General features: G+C 37.3%; 1 protein-coding gene across 5 annotated transcripts in view; it reads left to right on the top strand.

Moving 5' to 3' along the window:
• DLG2 (discs large MAGUK scaffold protein 2) overlaps window positions 1-14,459 on the top strand; it is a 4,792,098-nt gene that overhangs the window by 1,055,577 nt on the left and 3,722,062 nt on the right. The gene's annotated exons all lie outside the window — the stretch shown is intronic.

Here is a 14,459-nt window from a genome sequence, read left to right as displayed (position 1 = left end):
AACTTGCATGCTTTTTATTTTCTTATGCAGAGAAATAATTCTAGAGCAACACAGACTATCTTAGTACTTTATTTACTTTAGATCAAAATTGCTCTAGATAATAAGATATGGTCTGGGAGCTTGAGGTAAGGCTATTGAAATACCACAATCTTGTGACAATGGCCTGGACTGAGTATATCCATAAGACATATACAAAAGTCCTTAGAACTGTGGGTAAATGATGGATGGCTGAGTAAGCTAACAGAAGATTAATGAATGAAATTGCTGACAAAGCAGGGGTACTCTGTTAAGATGCACTTTGTTATTAGTTGCCACTACTTGCAGCTTATAGACCAGTTATATATGACAGAGGGTTACATGATTAAAAGAATAATAACAGGCTGTATGAAATAGATAAGGATAAAAAAGAGGAAGACAGTTGGCCAGTAGATGCTTTGCTTCACAAAGAATATGTGAGACTGGTAGTTTCACTTAAAGGATTATGGTTATGCTGTCAAACATTATAATATAGCTTCTCACTGGCACATTTAGAATCTATGGGTGCACACCTCAGAAAAAAGGAATGGATAGATGTTAGTTCAATAAGTTTTGGGGCAGAAGGGTGATAGCCCCTGTCCTGAGTGCATGGGAAGTCACTGCTGATGGGAAACAATGTCGGGAACCATTAATGATGCTGTATTCCAGGATCAAAATGGCATCCAGCTATTTAGGAATCATTTTCTGATTTTCATGACCAAAACTTTAACATGCTTAGCCTTTCAAGGGAGGTACAGGTGATCTTTTGCTTTGTTTCATTGTGGAGAGTGTAACAGATTTAGCAGGTCAGGAGCTTTAGACATGAAGCAGTACTATATAATATATGGTTTAGTCAAGCCTAGTGGGACTACATCAGGCACTGGAGGGGGGGTTCTTAAAGCACCAATGCTATTTGTTTCCTGTTTTGTGTAAGTAGCAAGGTGGCTTAGCTAGAGAGGATATTCCTTTATTCACTGAGCAATCTACAGGGCCCACGTCACTAAGTGAAGAAGTAAACCTAGGTTCAAATCTGACTATATGACTCTGCACTGTTGCAACATTAAAAGAATAACAAGGGGATGATTTATGCTGTACTTGTTGATGTCAGGAAACATTTATGGTACTTTGGATATATTATGTATTCATTTTCAAAAAATGATTTAAGGACAATTGAAAGCATCCAGTTGCAGATGAGTTTGCTGCAAGATATATGAATATTTGTGGATAATTGTGTACAGTGATATGCTTATTTATTTATTTTATAATGGAGGAATGTAATGCAAACCATAGGATCAAACATGACTAAACAGGTTAGTAAAAGAAAGTTAAGTAAAAGAAGTGCTGGGGGCAGTACTATGGGATACTACAGTCAGAAGTACATGCATGTGACAGACAGGCCCTCATAGTGTGTATTTGCTTTACATTTATTTGAATTTATTCAATCCGAGCTTTGTGGAATTTCTGCAGCAAGCAGTCAGTAAGGAAGACAACAGGGCTGATGTAAGTGGGCTAGTCTGTATAGCCTGCATGAGTAGGCATGTAGCTGAAAATGGGGGTGGACAGGCTGTAGCTACAAGCTTATGAATTGTTGGTTACCTTGGAGGAATTCCTTTATCAAGAGCATAGCATGTCAGAGAGTACAAAGAGTGAGGTCTCTCAATTGTCAGCAGTAGTAAAGAACAGGTAGGGAAGCTAGGGTTTAAATAGGGCTAGTGAGTCCCTGACAACTTCCACGTTTGTCTAAAATGAAAACAATGAATATTTTATACAATCAATAGAGTCATACAAATATAACATCTAATACTGATGTCCAATAAATCATTCTAAAACTCAGAACCACTGCGAGGGAGGGGCAGTTGCCCTGGGCCCAAGCTATTAGAAGTTGTGATCGAGAGGAATTTGAAGTACTGGCCATTTAGTTAGCATCACAGATTAGCATCCATTTCAGACTTCCAAGATTTGTTCATTTAAATAGTTACATTTTTTTGTTTGTTTTTTGCTTTTCACTTTGAAGTGGTGTCAGTCTAAATTGCTCTGTGTTCCAAGTAAATGAGTTATGAATACCTCACATTTCAGTGACCACCTACCTTTAATAACAAACCATCACAAATTTTATCCAGTTATTTCATCTGTCATTGTTTACTGATTTATCCCTATTCCATGAGAAAGACATTCTTCCTCCTCTATAACAAGTTGGTATTCATGGAAGGGGTTCATCTTTAGAAGAACTTAATATATGTTTTCACATCAACAGAGGGTTCCAAGAAGCTAATATTTTGTTTACACAGGTTTGCCGGTGTAAGAGTCAGTCCTTACACTTTAGTCTCTAGGTGGCAGTCTTCTGATTGTGGAAGCTTATGGTAGAGCATTTATTGTATCATGATTCACTTTGTAACAAGGGTACATATTACACAAGGTTTAACACTGGAACATCTTTATTACAGTAGCAGCGATTTTCAGCTCCTGTCAGAACCTTACAGCAGCTAGCAATATTTGTTGTCAAATAAATAGAAGACTGTATGTCAGCAAAAACAGATGCTCTCACAGTATAAAGCCATTTAAATAGAGAGCACATTTAGCTATTGAGATTCTTTTGTTTCTGTGTTGTACACAGGAATATCTGAATTTTCTGACCATGTGTTGTGCAGTATGCGTACATGTGAAGCAGTAATGTAAGGTAGTGTGTGTGTGAGTGTGTGTGTGTGTGTGTGTGTGTGTGTGTGTGTGTGTGTGTGTGTGTGTGTGTGTGTGTGTGTGCGTGCGTGTGTGTGTGTATTTGTATATTTCTGTGTGTGCATTTGTACATGTCTGCATGTTGTGTATATATATATATATATATATATATATATATATATATGTGTGTGTGTGTGTGCATTTATGGATGCTTTTGCAATGTGTGAACAAGTATTGGGGTGCTGCACTATCTGAAGACATTCAGCTGACGTGACCCAGCTAGGAATTGTGCTTTTTTGCCTTGTATCTCCAAGAGCCTACACTGTCCTCTTATAACAAATCTTCTGTAAAATGTCTACCAGCCAGCTTCTGACAAGATATTTTTCTGTTTTGTTATATTTACCTATGTTTCTTAATATTTGCTTTCACTTAATTGTACCTTAATATTTCTGCTTTTGTTGTCAGCGTATAAATTATAAACCTATTTACTTCTGCAAGATAGTACTTAAATGTACTCTGTACATTTTTAGTTTTACAGGCTGTGAATGAAATGTGGATAAATGGGCAATGCATTTTTCTGGGTTATCAACTGAATGGCCCTTCACTGAAAATGGAATACAACTCTTTCAGACACTTAGTAGCCTCTGAGCATGTTAAGTTAGGAAGGCTGGGTTTCAGAGGTATAAGTGTTATGGCCATTTTGCCCAATTAAAAAGCTATCAAAGAATTTTCATTTGATTCAGCAAATTTGACCAAAGGAGATTTAAGGAAATGTTCACTGATCAGCAATAATCACTTGTTTTCAAATTTTACAGCATATCAGTTTAGCTATATTGTGTATTTGGCTGTTACCTTTGAACTTGTACTGCTGTTGCCCACAAAATTGAGCTCTTGATATAATCGTAGGATATAAAACATTATGCACAGATTGTTTGCTAACTAGTACTCCTCTGACCACTCCATTTTCAATAGAGATCTTGTCTACCCTGTTTGTTTTAATAAGACAATATACTGTATCATTATCATTGTTTTGCATTGCTCTCTGTTATAGTCTTTACAAGTTGCAAGTTAATTCTGGAAGGCAGTTTCCATCTCTGTCTCCATGAACAGTGAATATCATATACCCTACTCTTTTCTTTATGGGGTGCTCACTATCCAAATCCATGGATCTGTATACATAAAGAAGTTTTCTTCTTTCACTAGCTACATATAACGAGTATCTGTTTTCCCAACAACACATTAACTATACTGAATTTCTTCTTCATGATTAATGGTGCATATGCTTCAGCAATGTATCTGGAAGGAAATGCTGGTGGAGTGGGTTTGAGATTTGTATTGAAATGTATACTCACTTTACTGAGCTCAGTCATTTTCAGCATTCATTCTTTAACTTATGCCTCTATAAAGTTAATTTTCTAGAATGCCACCACAGTCACTACTCCTTTAAAATGAAATATTTTATACATAACCATTATACCAATCAAAACATTTATTTCATGATTCTCTTCAAGTTTCTAGTAACCTCATGACACCTTTGTAATCTTCTCCATGAACATATTTGATAGTTGATTCGTATCATAAATCAGGACTTCATCAAATATAATATAGAGGATTATGATTGGTCTGTTGATCATAACCTGTTTATTATGTGCTTGATATGGATGCCAAGAAATTCATTAAGAGAGCAAAGATCAAGAGGGGAATCTTGGCACCCATGTTTAGAACACATAATTCAGAGTTATGCTCCAACATCCAATTTTATTTATTTTTATTTATTTAAATTTGTTGACCGGGTGTGTCCGACTGGACGTAGGTCCATTTTTAGCGGAGGCCCGGGGAATAAAGCTCCACAGTTAAAATAAACAGACAGTAGTTACATTGGATTACATAGCAATTAACAATTTAACATAGAAATTACTTACAACATATTTACAGATGGAGAACATAGTACATCAGTAGACAACTAGAATCTTTATCTGTGAAGTACATAACAGACATTAACAAATGTTACAATGAGAAGTTCCTGCTGTATAATAAGTACTAGGCTTATGAGCATCTGAGCTTGCTATAATCAAGGTAGTTAGTGGAGTGGAAAGAAAGGTAGTGGTTGGATGGGGTGGATGATATTAGAGTGGGAGTTGGAAGGGCATAGCCAGCATGTTTTAGGTGCACTTTTAGTAAAGTTTTGAAGTGGGTGTATGATGGTACGGAGGTAATTGTGGGTGGGAGTGAGTTCCATAATTTGGCTATGGTGCAAGAGAATAGTGCTTCACCAGCAGAGTTATTGGCTTTAATGGTCTGCAAGTCATTTTTGTTGCTGGATCTTAGTGGTCTGGTGGTGCGATGGGGATGGAGTAGATTCTGGAAGGATGGGACATTTAGTGGATGTTTACTAGTTTGTGGGTGAGTGAGAGTTGATACCACTGAAGGAGGTGAGGGAGTTCAAGCCAGCCCAGTTCAGCAATTGAGAGACAGTGGTGATTACGGTAGGATGCCCCTGTGGCGAATTTGGCAATTTTGTTGTAGCAGGTCTCTAGCTTGTTTAGATCACATTGCCTTAGGTTGGTATATATTGGAGAGGCATAAGGTAGGGTGGATATAAGGTGGGAATTTGCTATTGAAATCTTTGCTGCTTTGGTGAGAAATTGCTTATTTGTGTATAACGCTCCTAGTTTTTTGTAGACTTTTTTTATGGTCATGGATATGTGAATGTTAAATTTTAGTTTATTGTCTATTTCCACTCCTAGCAATTTGGTGTGTTCAGTTGGGTATATAGTGGTGTTGTCTTTTGCTGTGATGTTAAACTGAGAGTTGTTTTGAGTATGTTTGGTGGGTTGGAAGATGAGTAGTTTAGTTTTGTTTGGGTTAGTTTATAGGGCATGGAGCTTTATCTAATACATATACTTCTATCTACAGAAAATACAAAAGAAGAAAGAAAATGCTCTTGCCGGTTTTCAAAGCCATAAAGCACATATACACTTAGTGAGCACTGTCAAAAAATCAATGTAACACACAGCCCCCTTGTGTGTCTACTGATCTTGCCCTGTCTCTAAATTTCCAGATTTTTACAGAATGCCCAGATGTTTGCCTTGTATGTTCCTTATAAAGTCTGTGTTTTTTAGACAAATCTCAGAGGTCTGAAGACACAAAATAATGACATATTTTATGTTTTAGATTTTGTATGCTTCAGAAAATGCAGGCAAATATACATCCTATTATTTAAGTAATGTTCTTAGTTTTCTAGAGGAAGGGACATCTTATTGGCATGGATAACGGGCATAACTATTTTTTTTTTATTCTGCTGGTGTCATTTACTGATCTGTATTGGCACATTTGACTGCCTAGCGAGAAACCTGACGTCAACAACAGGGGGGGGTTTAACATTTGTTAAGGTCAGGTGTCTAGCCCCTTTAACACTTAACTGATTTGTTTTTTTTCCAAATATTGGACCATAATCCCCATGCTCCATGCACTACAGAAACATTAGAAGCATTAATACCTTTATACTTCCTCTTATACAAAGACTTTTCATTAGTTAATACATAGCTAGCCAAAGTTAATATTTTCTTTTCTACTATATATTTTTTAAGAGTGCCTTTTATTTTCTGATACCACATCTTTTTTATTAAATGTGTGGTCCTTTAAGAAATTCTCCACAAATATTTTTCTCTCATTTAGTTTATATTAGTCTAACATGAATAGTTAGTGCTACCTTTCATGATTACCCTTCATACTTGTGACATACATAGTTATCTATCAGTGAAAAAAAGATATTAATAAAATAAACTCCCAACAGAGTGATATATGTACCCCACATTAGTACTTCACACCTCCATTTCTTTAACTTATTTGTAATTATTATGAATCTGCTTCATAAAAAGCTTTCCTCAATTCACTTTTATCCATACAGGCTTCTCTTTTAATTTTAATTATCTCCCATGAGTTAGACATGATCTGAGGCACAAAATTCAGGATGTATTTTTAGGTCCATAACCTTTATTTTCATCATTTATCCATACAATATCCAAAATATCATTTTGGGTTCTTTCATAATGTAAGTGTACCCATGTTCCATACTTGTCCTTATCAGTCTGTTAAAAGTATGATTATTTGCTTTACATCCTTTCCAATCTAAATTAGATGTGTTCAGATCACCTGCTGTAACATCATAACCATCAAGAAATGTATTACATTTATTAAATAACATGCATCTACCTCACACTTTATTTGATTTGGAGATCTGAAAATCAGTGCAGCTTTCCGTTCTAATTTAGCCTTTACTATCCCTTCCCCTAGGTGAAATAAGAGATGACTGACAGCTTTTATTAAAAAGTACTGACACACCACCCCCATTTTATTACTTCTTTACCTATTGTGTCCATTATATCCCAGGAGTTCAATAAGTTTGTTAAAGTTATTAAATTATGTTTCACTCAACATAATTGGTAGGACTGTGATCTGCTGTTAGAGTTATGCCTCATTTAATCATTTATTACAATGCTATTGGCAAATTTCTGCATGGTCTGATGATTTAGTCTGTGATAGGTTTGTGGTAGAAACAGTATTATGAATTCTGCTCCAAATTTGTGCTTCAGTACTTTTTATAACTATATATACATGCTTAAAGTTGTATTCCAGTAATCTGGGACCTTAATCTGTAGTAGGATTACAATAGTGGCAATGCTGTGAATTCTGTTCCAGGATTTGTGCTTCGGTACTTTTTATAGCTGCATATTCCTGCTTAAGGTTGCATTACAGAGCCTTTCTGTTTATCTTGCTAATGTTTTTGCTACTGTTGAGTCCCCCCCCTCCATTGCAGAATTAAACTAAAAGTTTTTGAAATTATAACCACAGGACTTGAGTTCCAGTATTAATTTTTCTGTATGACTGACTCCCTCTCTAGCAAGTCTGTTATATTTAGCACAGAGCTACATCCACTCACAGACTTTTATTCAAGACTTTGAGAGGTGTGAGGTATAGGATTTTCATAAAAATGGAAGAAAAACAGAACTTTATTTAAATTCTGCTTAAATATTTTAAGTTGCACTTACAGTCACCTGTGTGGCAATACTTTTTTGTACTTTTCTACTTTTTCTCCATTTATTTGTTTGCATTTTTTATTTGTTCTGGGACCTTAGTCTTGTAGTTTCATTTGTAGTTGGGTGAAGATTGTCTATCACTGGAAGATTTAGCACTGTGTATACATTATACTGCACTTATATTTCTATAAGTAGAATTGTATGTAACATGTAATATTTTTACATTTTTAACCCATTCTGAGCAATCTTGTAGCTACTTTCACAGCTGTGGCAGGATTCTGATCTGCTGCTAGATTTGAGCCTCATTTAGTCATTTATTACAATGTTACTGCATTGTCTGGTGCCTTAGTCTGTGGTATATTTGCTGTTGTGGCAGTACTTTGAATTATACTCCAGGGTTTGTGCTTTAGTACTTTTTATAGCTGCAAATACCTGTGTAAAACTGCATTATAGTGCCTTTCTGTTTAGCTTGATACTGTTTTTTCCCCTGTTCTTTGAGTGCGCACCACCCACTGAGGCGTTAAACTAAAAGTTTCTGAAGTTCTGATCATAGAGCTATAGCTCCAGTTTGAATTTTTCCAACCCTCCTACCCTTTCTTTTTGTATAAAGGCTGCATTTCTGACTTCCACCCATTATGGTAATCTGACTTCCAAAGTGCCTTCCTCCACTCTTTTATTGTTATGGTCTGTTGTGTGACTTAAATTTAACAATTTTCACACTCATTGTTTTCCATATATCTGTAATACTACATGCTATTCTCAGCAAACCAGTATTGCATTTGAGTAAACCTCCCTTATCAATAATTGTTGCCTGCTCATTTTCCCAGAGTTTCCATCTGATTGCCATCCTATCCATACTCTGAGGGGGCCTGAATTAATTCTGCTCCATCCTTGGTGATTTTATGGTTTGCAAGTGAGTTAACTCTTTAGACTGCTATTGCTTTATTTTTGCTTTGTTTGTTGACTTGGCATTTAAATCATTCTAAAGGTCCTTTCTACTTGAAAACACCTTGTTAGGATAGTTTAGGTTTTTTTGTAGCATTATACTTGCAAGCAATTTTTGTTGGTGTTACTATATCAAGAGGTTAGCAGTGCCCTGTACAGACACAAACACCCAGAAAGTACATTTTACCTATCTGATACGTGTAACTTTATGTAGCTAAAACAATGCCATTGTGTGAAGACAAGCTTAGGACAGCTAGTTTGCACATTACATAGCACTACTGTCAAATCTTAGCATAATCTAATCTAGTCTGGTGCAAACCCCAGAGACCACTGAAAGAGACGTCTGTATAACCCAGTCCATGGTGTACAGTAGTCCACTCAAATACAAGTCTAGAGAATATGGATATGCAATTCCAAAATGTCTCAGTAACAAGTTTGGTAGGTAATGGCATCCTGAGACAATGCAGCAATTATCTCATGTTCACAGACAGCCATTCCATCCTCAAAAAAAAAAAAAAACACTGAATGTGTGACATGTGCATACACAATTTCACTGGATGTAAAAATCTTGCATACAAATAAGTTCATTAAGAAAACCAACACTATGTCCACCATACAATGTCCACCAAATAGGTACCCTTCAGATCGAAGTTTCAGAAAATCAAACTTCATATGGGCAAGACCATATGATCAGCTTTACAAAATATACAGTGGGGATCAGGGAATTTACCCTTTCCCCCACTGTAGTGCTATCTTGGCATTGGTGTATATAATAGGTAGGTGGTGCAGGGGCTACCCCCACACAAAATATAGATTTCGGTTATTTTTGTCTCATTCAACTTTTCAGACAGTCAGTCATGTGTTCTCTACCATATGAAGTTTGACTTGCTGAAAAACTGATCTGACACAGATCCCCACCACACAAATAGACCAACCTATGCTGTGGCACTACATGCAATCTTCCCAAACATCAAAGACCTCCTAAGTCTATAAACTAAATTGCCTTAGCAATCTCAAAAGCACTCACCAAAAGCAACATCAAACACCACACATGCTCTTTACCCAGTGGAGCCCCAAGAGCAAAGGGTGTAAGGCAAGGAAACACATTACTCAGGGCTGTTGTCATAGGGGAATCCATTGAATGATACACAGATGCCCCACTCACCAGACTGAACAAGAAAAAGTTAACAGTTAGTTGCTTATCTGTAGCCAGGATGCATATAGTTATGAATGCACTCCAGTCACTATACCACAGGTACCAGTATGAGTCTATCATAGTCTGTGTGGGCATTAATGACCTGAGATGTATTCCCCTGTACTATATGAAGAGAGTCGCTGTTGATATCTCTGAATATATGTCTTAGGCAGCCAAAAGGATACTATGCACCTGTCTTTGCTAGGCTTCCAAATGTTGGCTAAAACTTTATTTACCTCCTTAGAGCCTTTTTTAGACAATTCCAAATTGACAAACCTACCAACATAATAAATAAAACCCAATCAAGGCTAAAGCTGTTACTGCTTAATGCTAAGAGGCTAAACAAGAAACTCCACACTCTACAAGTTTTCCTCACTGTGGAGAATATTGATATATGTGCTGTTACCAAGACATGGTTTAAATCCACAGAATGTATACTGGTAGTGCAAGACTAAGACAGAATATGCATGTGTGAATGAGAGGGAGGATAGAGAAATGGTGAGGATGCAGGTAGTAGAGTTGGCGAAGATGGATGAGTTTAAATACTTGGGATCAACAGTTCAGAGTAATGGTGAGTGTGGAAGAGAGGTGAAGAAGAGAGTACAGGCAGGGTGGAGTGGGTGGAGAAGAGTGTCAGGAGTGATTTGTGACAGACAGGTACCAGTAAGAGTGAAAGGGAAGGTCTACAAGAGGGTAGTGAGACCAGCTATGTTGTATGGGTTGGAGACGGTGGCATTGACAAAAAGGCAGGAGTCAGAGCTGGAAGTATCAGAGTTAAAGATGTTAAGATTTGCACTGGGTGTGACAAGGATGGACAGGATTAGGAATCAGTATATTAGAGGGTCAGCTCAGGTTAGAAGGTTTGGAGTCAAAGTCAGAGAGGCAAGATTGCGTTGATTTGGACATGTGCTGAAGAGGGATGATGGGTATATTGGGAAAAGGATGCTAAGGATGGAGCTGCCAGGTAAGAGGAAAAGAGGAAGGCCTAAGATAAGCTTTATGGACATGGTGAGAGAGGACATGGAGGCAGTTGGTGTGACTGAGCAATATGCAGAGGACAAGAAGAAATGGAAATAGATGATCCGCTGTGGTGACCCCTAATGGGAACAGCCTAAAGAGAAGAAGAGAGAAGAGGTTAAACAGGACAATGCTCTGGAATTTGTTCACTTACAAATCACCATATCCCAACAAGTTATAGGTCACCCTCTATGTCCCTAGAATCGCATAGCTCATACCAAGACCTGCTGAAGACCCTCACCATTAAATCAAATACCCTATTCATGGGAAACTTTAACTACTCCCTCTATAGACTGGGAAACATACGCTGCTTCAAACTCACAAGCACAAAGATTCATGGACTTTATTAACGCAAATACCCTTGAGCACTCCCACCAGATGTTCAAACATACTGGAACACGTACTCACCAATATAGGAGAGCACTGTCCCCCCCAGACCCCAACCATGTCATGACCTAAGAGATGTGCCCTTCTAAATAAAAATCAACTCGGTACCCCAGCAAACCTTGTATTAGTTATGAACTATTCAAAGCAAAGTGCACTACATTAAGTGATAGTTTATCAAAACTCAGTGCTCCTCCCAAGCCTGAGTTCACAATGACCTGTCCAGAATTGTTCACAGAGACCCTATACAACCATGTACATGGATGTAGAGAGGCTGATGTACCTACTAGGAATAAGCCCAAAACAAACATTAAGAACAAGCTACACTGGTGGAATCCTAAGCTTAATAGGGTATGTAACAAAAAGAAAAAAGCCATGGCTAAAATCAGGAATATAATGATAGGAGCTGTCTAATTAAACTAAACAGGAAACCAAGAGGACCAATGAAGTCTAACAAGGTCAATTGTGAGCTCAAGAATAACCTCACAGTCTAAAGACAACAACAAATATGTTGTAACCTCAAAGATAGCACACATCAGTGTGCAGAACTGGAGGTCAGTGGTGCCACCGTCACTGAGCAGAATGACATAGCAAATTTGTTGGCTGACAAATTCAGCTCATATGTCACCCCCACTCCCCCCTTCCTTCTTTCATGAAAGACCTAGTAGCATAACTCCCCAACTATTAACAGGGAGCAGGTCATGACAATACTTGCTAAGGCAAAAAACACAGCCTCATTGGGCACCGACAATATCCTGGGATTCCTCCTAAATAGCTGAAAACCTGACTGATCAGGACCACTTGGGTCACTTTTCAACATCAACTTCAAAACAGGCTTTGTAGCATGAGAATGGATAACTGCAATGGTTATCCTACTTCACAAGGGTGGACCATCAACTGACCCTAGAAACTACAGACCTATTAGTCTGACTAGTGTAATGTGCACAGCCATAAAACAAATTATTATGGAAATGATTGACAATGACATAGACAACCTACAAAAACTGAACACAACCGAGTTTGGCTTTAAGGAAAGATCATGACTACTAAATCTAGTGGACTTCTTTGAGAAAGTTACAAAGGCAATGTAGGAGAAGAAAACAGTGTATAGCATCTACCTCAACCTGGCTAAGGCATGTGATACAGTCCAAGAACCCTACTCAGATATAGTTGACAAACTCACTGAACTGGACATGAACCCCTACATAACTCACAGGATAGGTGATACCATTTCCACTAATAGGCTGGTTACCAGTAGGGTACCTCAGGGCTCTATCCTGGGATCGATCCTGTGTGGCATCTACTTCTCAGAGGTAAAGGTTAATGTCAAGGGACTTTGGTTGGCCAAGTTATCAGATGGCTGCAAAATGGGAGGTATCATAGATTCCACCATGACACAAACATCTTATAACAGAGTCTAACCTAGACAAATGACTGGTGACAAAATTCATGGAGTAGAATTCAATGCCAAAACATGCATTATACTGCCTTTTTTGGAAAACTGACACACAGGCTAATTACTCTATTAATAAGATATCCCTAAGAGTTGATCAGATCAGGAATCTGGGAACTTATGTACAGAGTTATCTGGCTTTGACCAACATGTAGTCAAGATCGTATCAAAATCATTCTGTTTTGCCAACCTTATAAGTAACATCATGGCATCCAGGTCCAAGAACATCATAGCGCCACTTTATTTGAACCTAACATTGAGTATAATGCCCCTCTTCAGCATGTACCTGACTGAAGTATATGCAACAGTTGGAATGCCCACAAAGGTTCCTTACCAGGAGAATCCAGGTTAGACACACATAGTCCTATACAGATTGCCCTAAAGCGTCTCCTACAAGTTATTGAGAGATGATCTTTGCCTGGCATACAAGGCATCCTTAGACCTTTTGCACAACCACAAATTAAACAGCTTCAGAAACACTAGATCCAAGGATTTAAATTTTGATTTTGACATAAATTAGACATGTTGGTGAGATAGATATGTGTCTCAGAGGATCCCCATGTTCAGGAACAAGCTCCTCATCCACGTGAAGCAAAGTCCATCCCTAACTGTAACCCTAATGCTAACCCTAACCCTATTTAAGCATAACCTTGATCAATGGATGGGAAATCAGAAATTCACCCTGAGTCTGGCCCCCATATCTCTGATAGACAGAAGCAGGCAGAAATGCCCAAGCTAACATACCCTCCCCTGACATAACTTCTAAAAACTTCCTAACAAACATACCCCTTCCTAATAAATGCCCATGTTACATAGGGACACAACTGGGTTGGGTTGGATTGTATGGCTAGGCTTAAAAAAGCCCCTGGTGATCATTAGCATAGTCTTTGCCTCAAAGTCCCTTAGCTCATTATGTAAACTCCTTGAATCACATAGGAAGCATCTTAAATTAGTACTTTTCCTCAACTTATTTGTTATCTTGTTGACTTATAAAAAAGCGACCAGACCTTTAAAAATGCTCGCTAAGTGTTTATTCCCTTGATAAGTCAAGTGAATTCCACCATGAAAAAAGATTGTTTCAGAACCATGCTTTCCAAAATACAGTTAACTTTATGAAGTTCTTAAGTCATTCCTTTCTTATTATATTAATGAATTGTCTATCTGTACATCGGATAATAACATTGTGTGCATCTGTGCTAGAACGATTAAAATCAATTGTTAATATACTGTTGTTCATAAAAATATCTCAGTAACTCACTGAAAAGCCATCAGTGTTAATTAGTTTACTTTGACACTGCCTATGCTTGTATAACCTTTGCTGTAATAAATTAACCATTAATTTTTTGCTAATGTATTTGTTTATCTTTGGCTTAAAATGGTCCTGCTGGTCATTCCTGTACTTCCATTAACAAATCAAAATAAGGCATTGTTATGTGATATAATATTTATGGAGGACTGTGTTTTCAGTGAGACTTTATATGCTACAAATTTAGTATATGCTTTGAATCTAAAAGAAAGTGATTTACTTTTATTATTCCGAACTACAAATCTGTATTACAACTTTTTGATGATACCAGCACTTGATTTTAATTTACATACTGCATTATTTCAATGACTTACAAAATCTAACACATCTCTGAATATTAATGAATTTGCAGTATTCAAGACCTAAAAATTGAGATGTCGTTGCATCTGCGATTTTATTTTATTTACATATTTGTCTTTTTATTTAACTAAC

The sequence above is a fragment of the Protopterus annectens genome, chromosome 5.part0, assembly GCF_019279795.1.
Source record: "Protopterus annectens isolate FY-2018-M chromosome 5.part0, PAN1.0, whole genome shotgun sequence".
Lineage (NCBI taxonomy): Eukaryota > Metazoa > Chordata > Ceratodontiformes > Protopteridae > Protopterus > Protopterus annectens.
The sequence above is the reverse complement of the archived record's forward strand: the minus strand, read 5'-3'. Positions and strand labels throughout refer to the sequence as shown.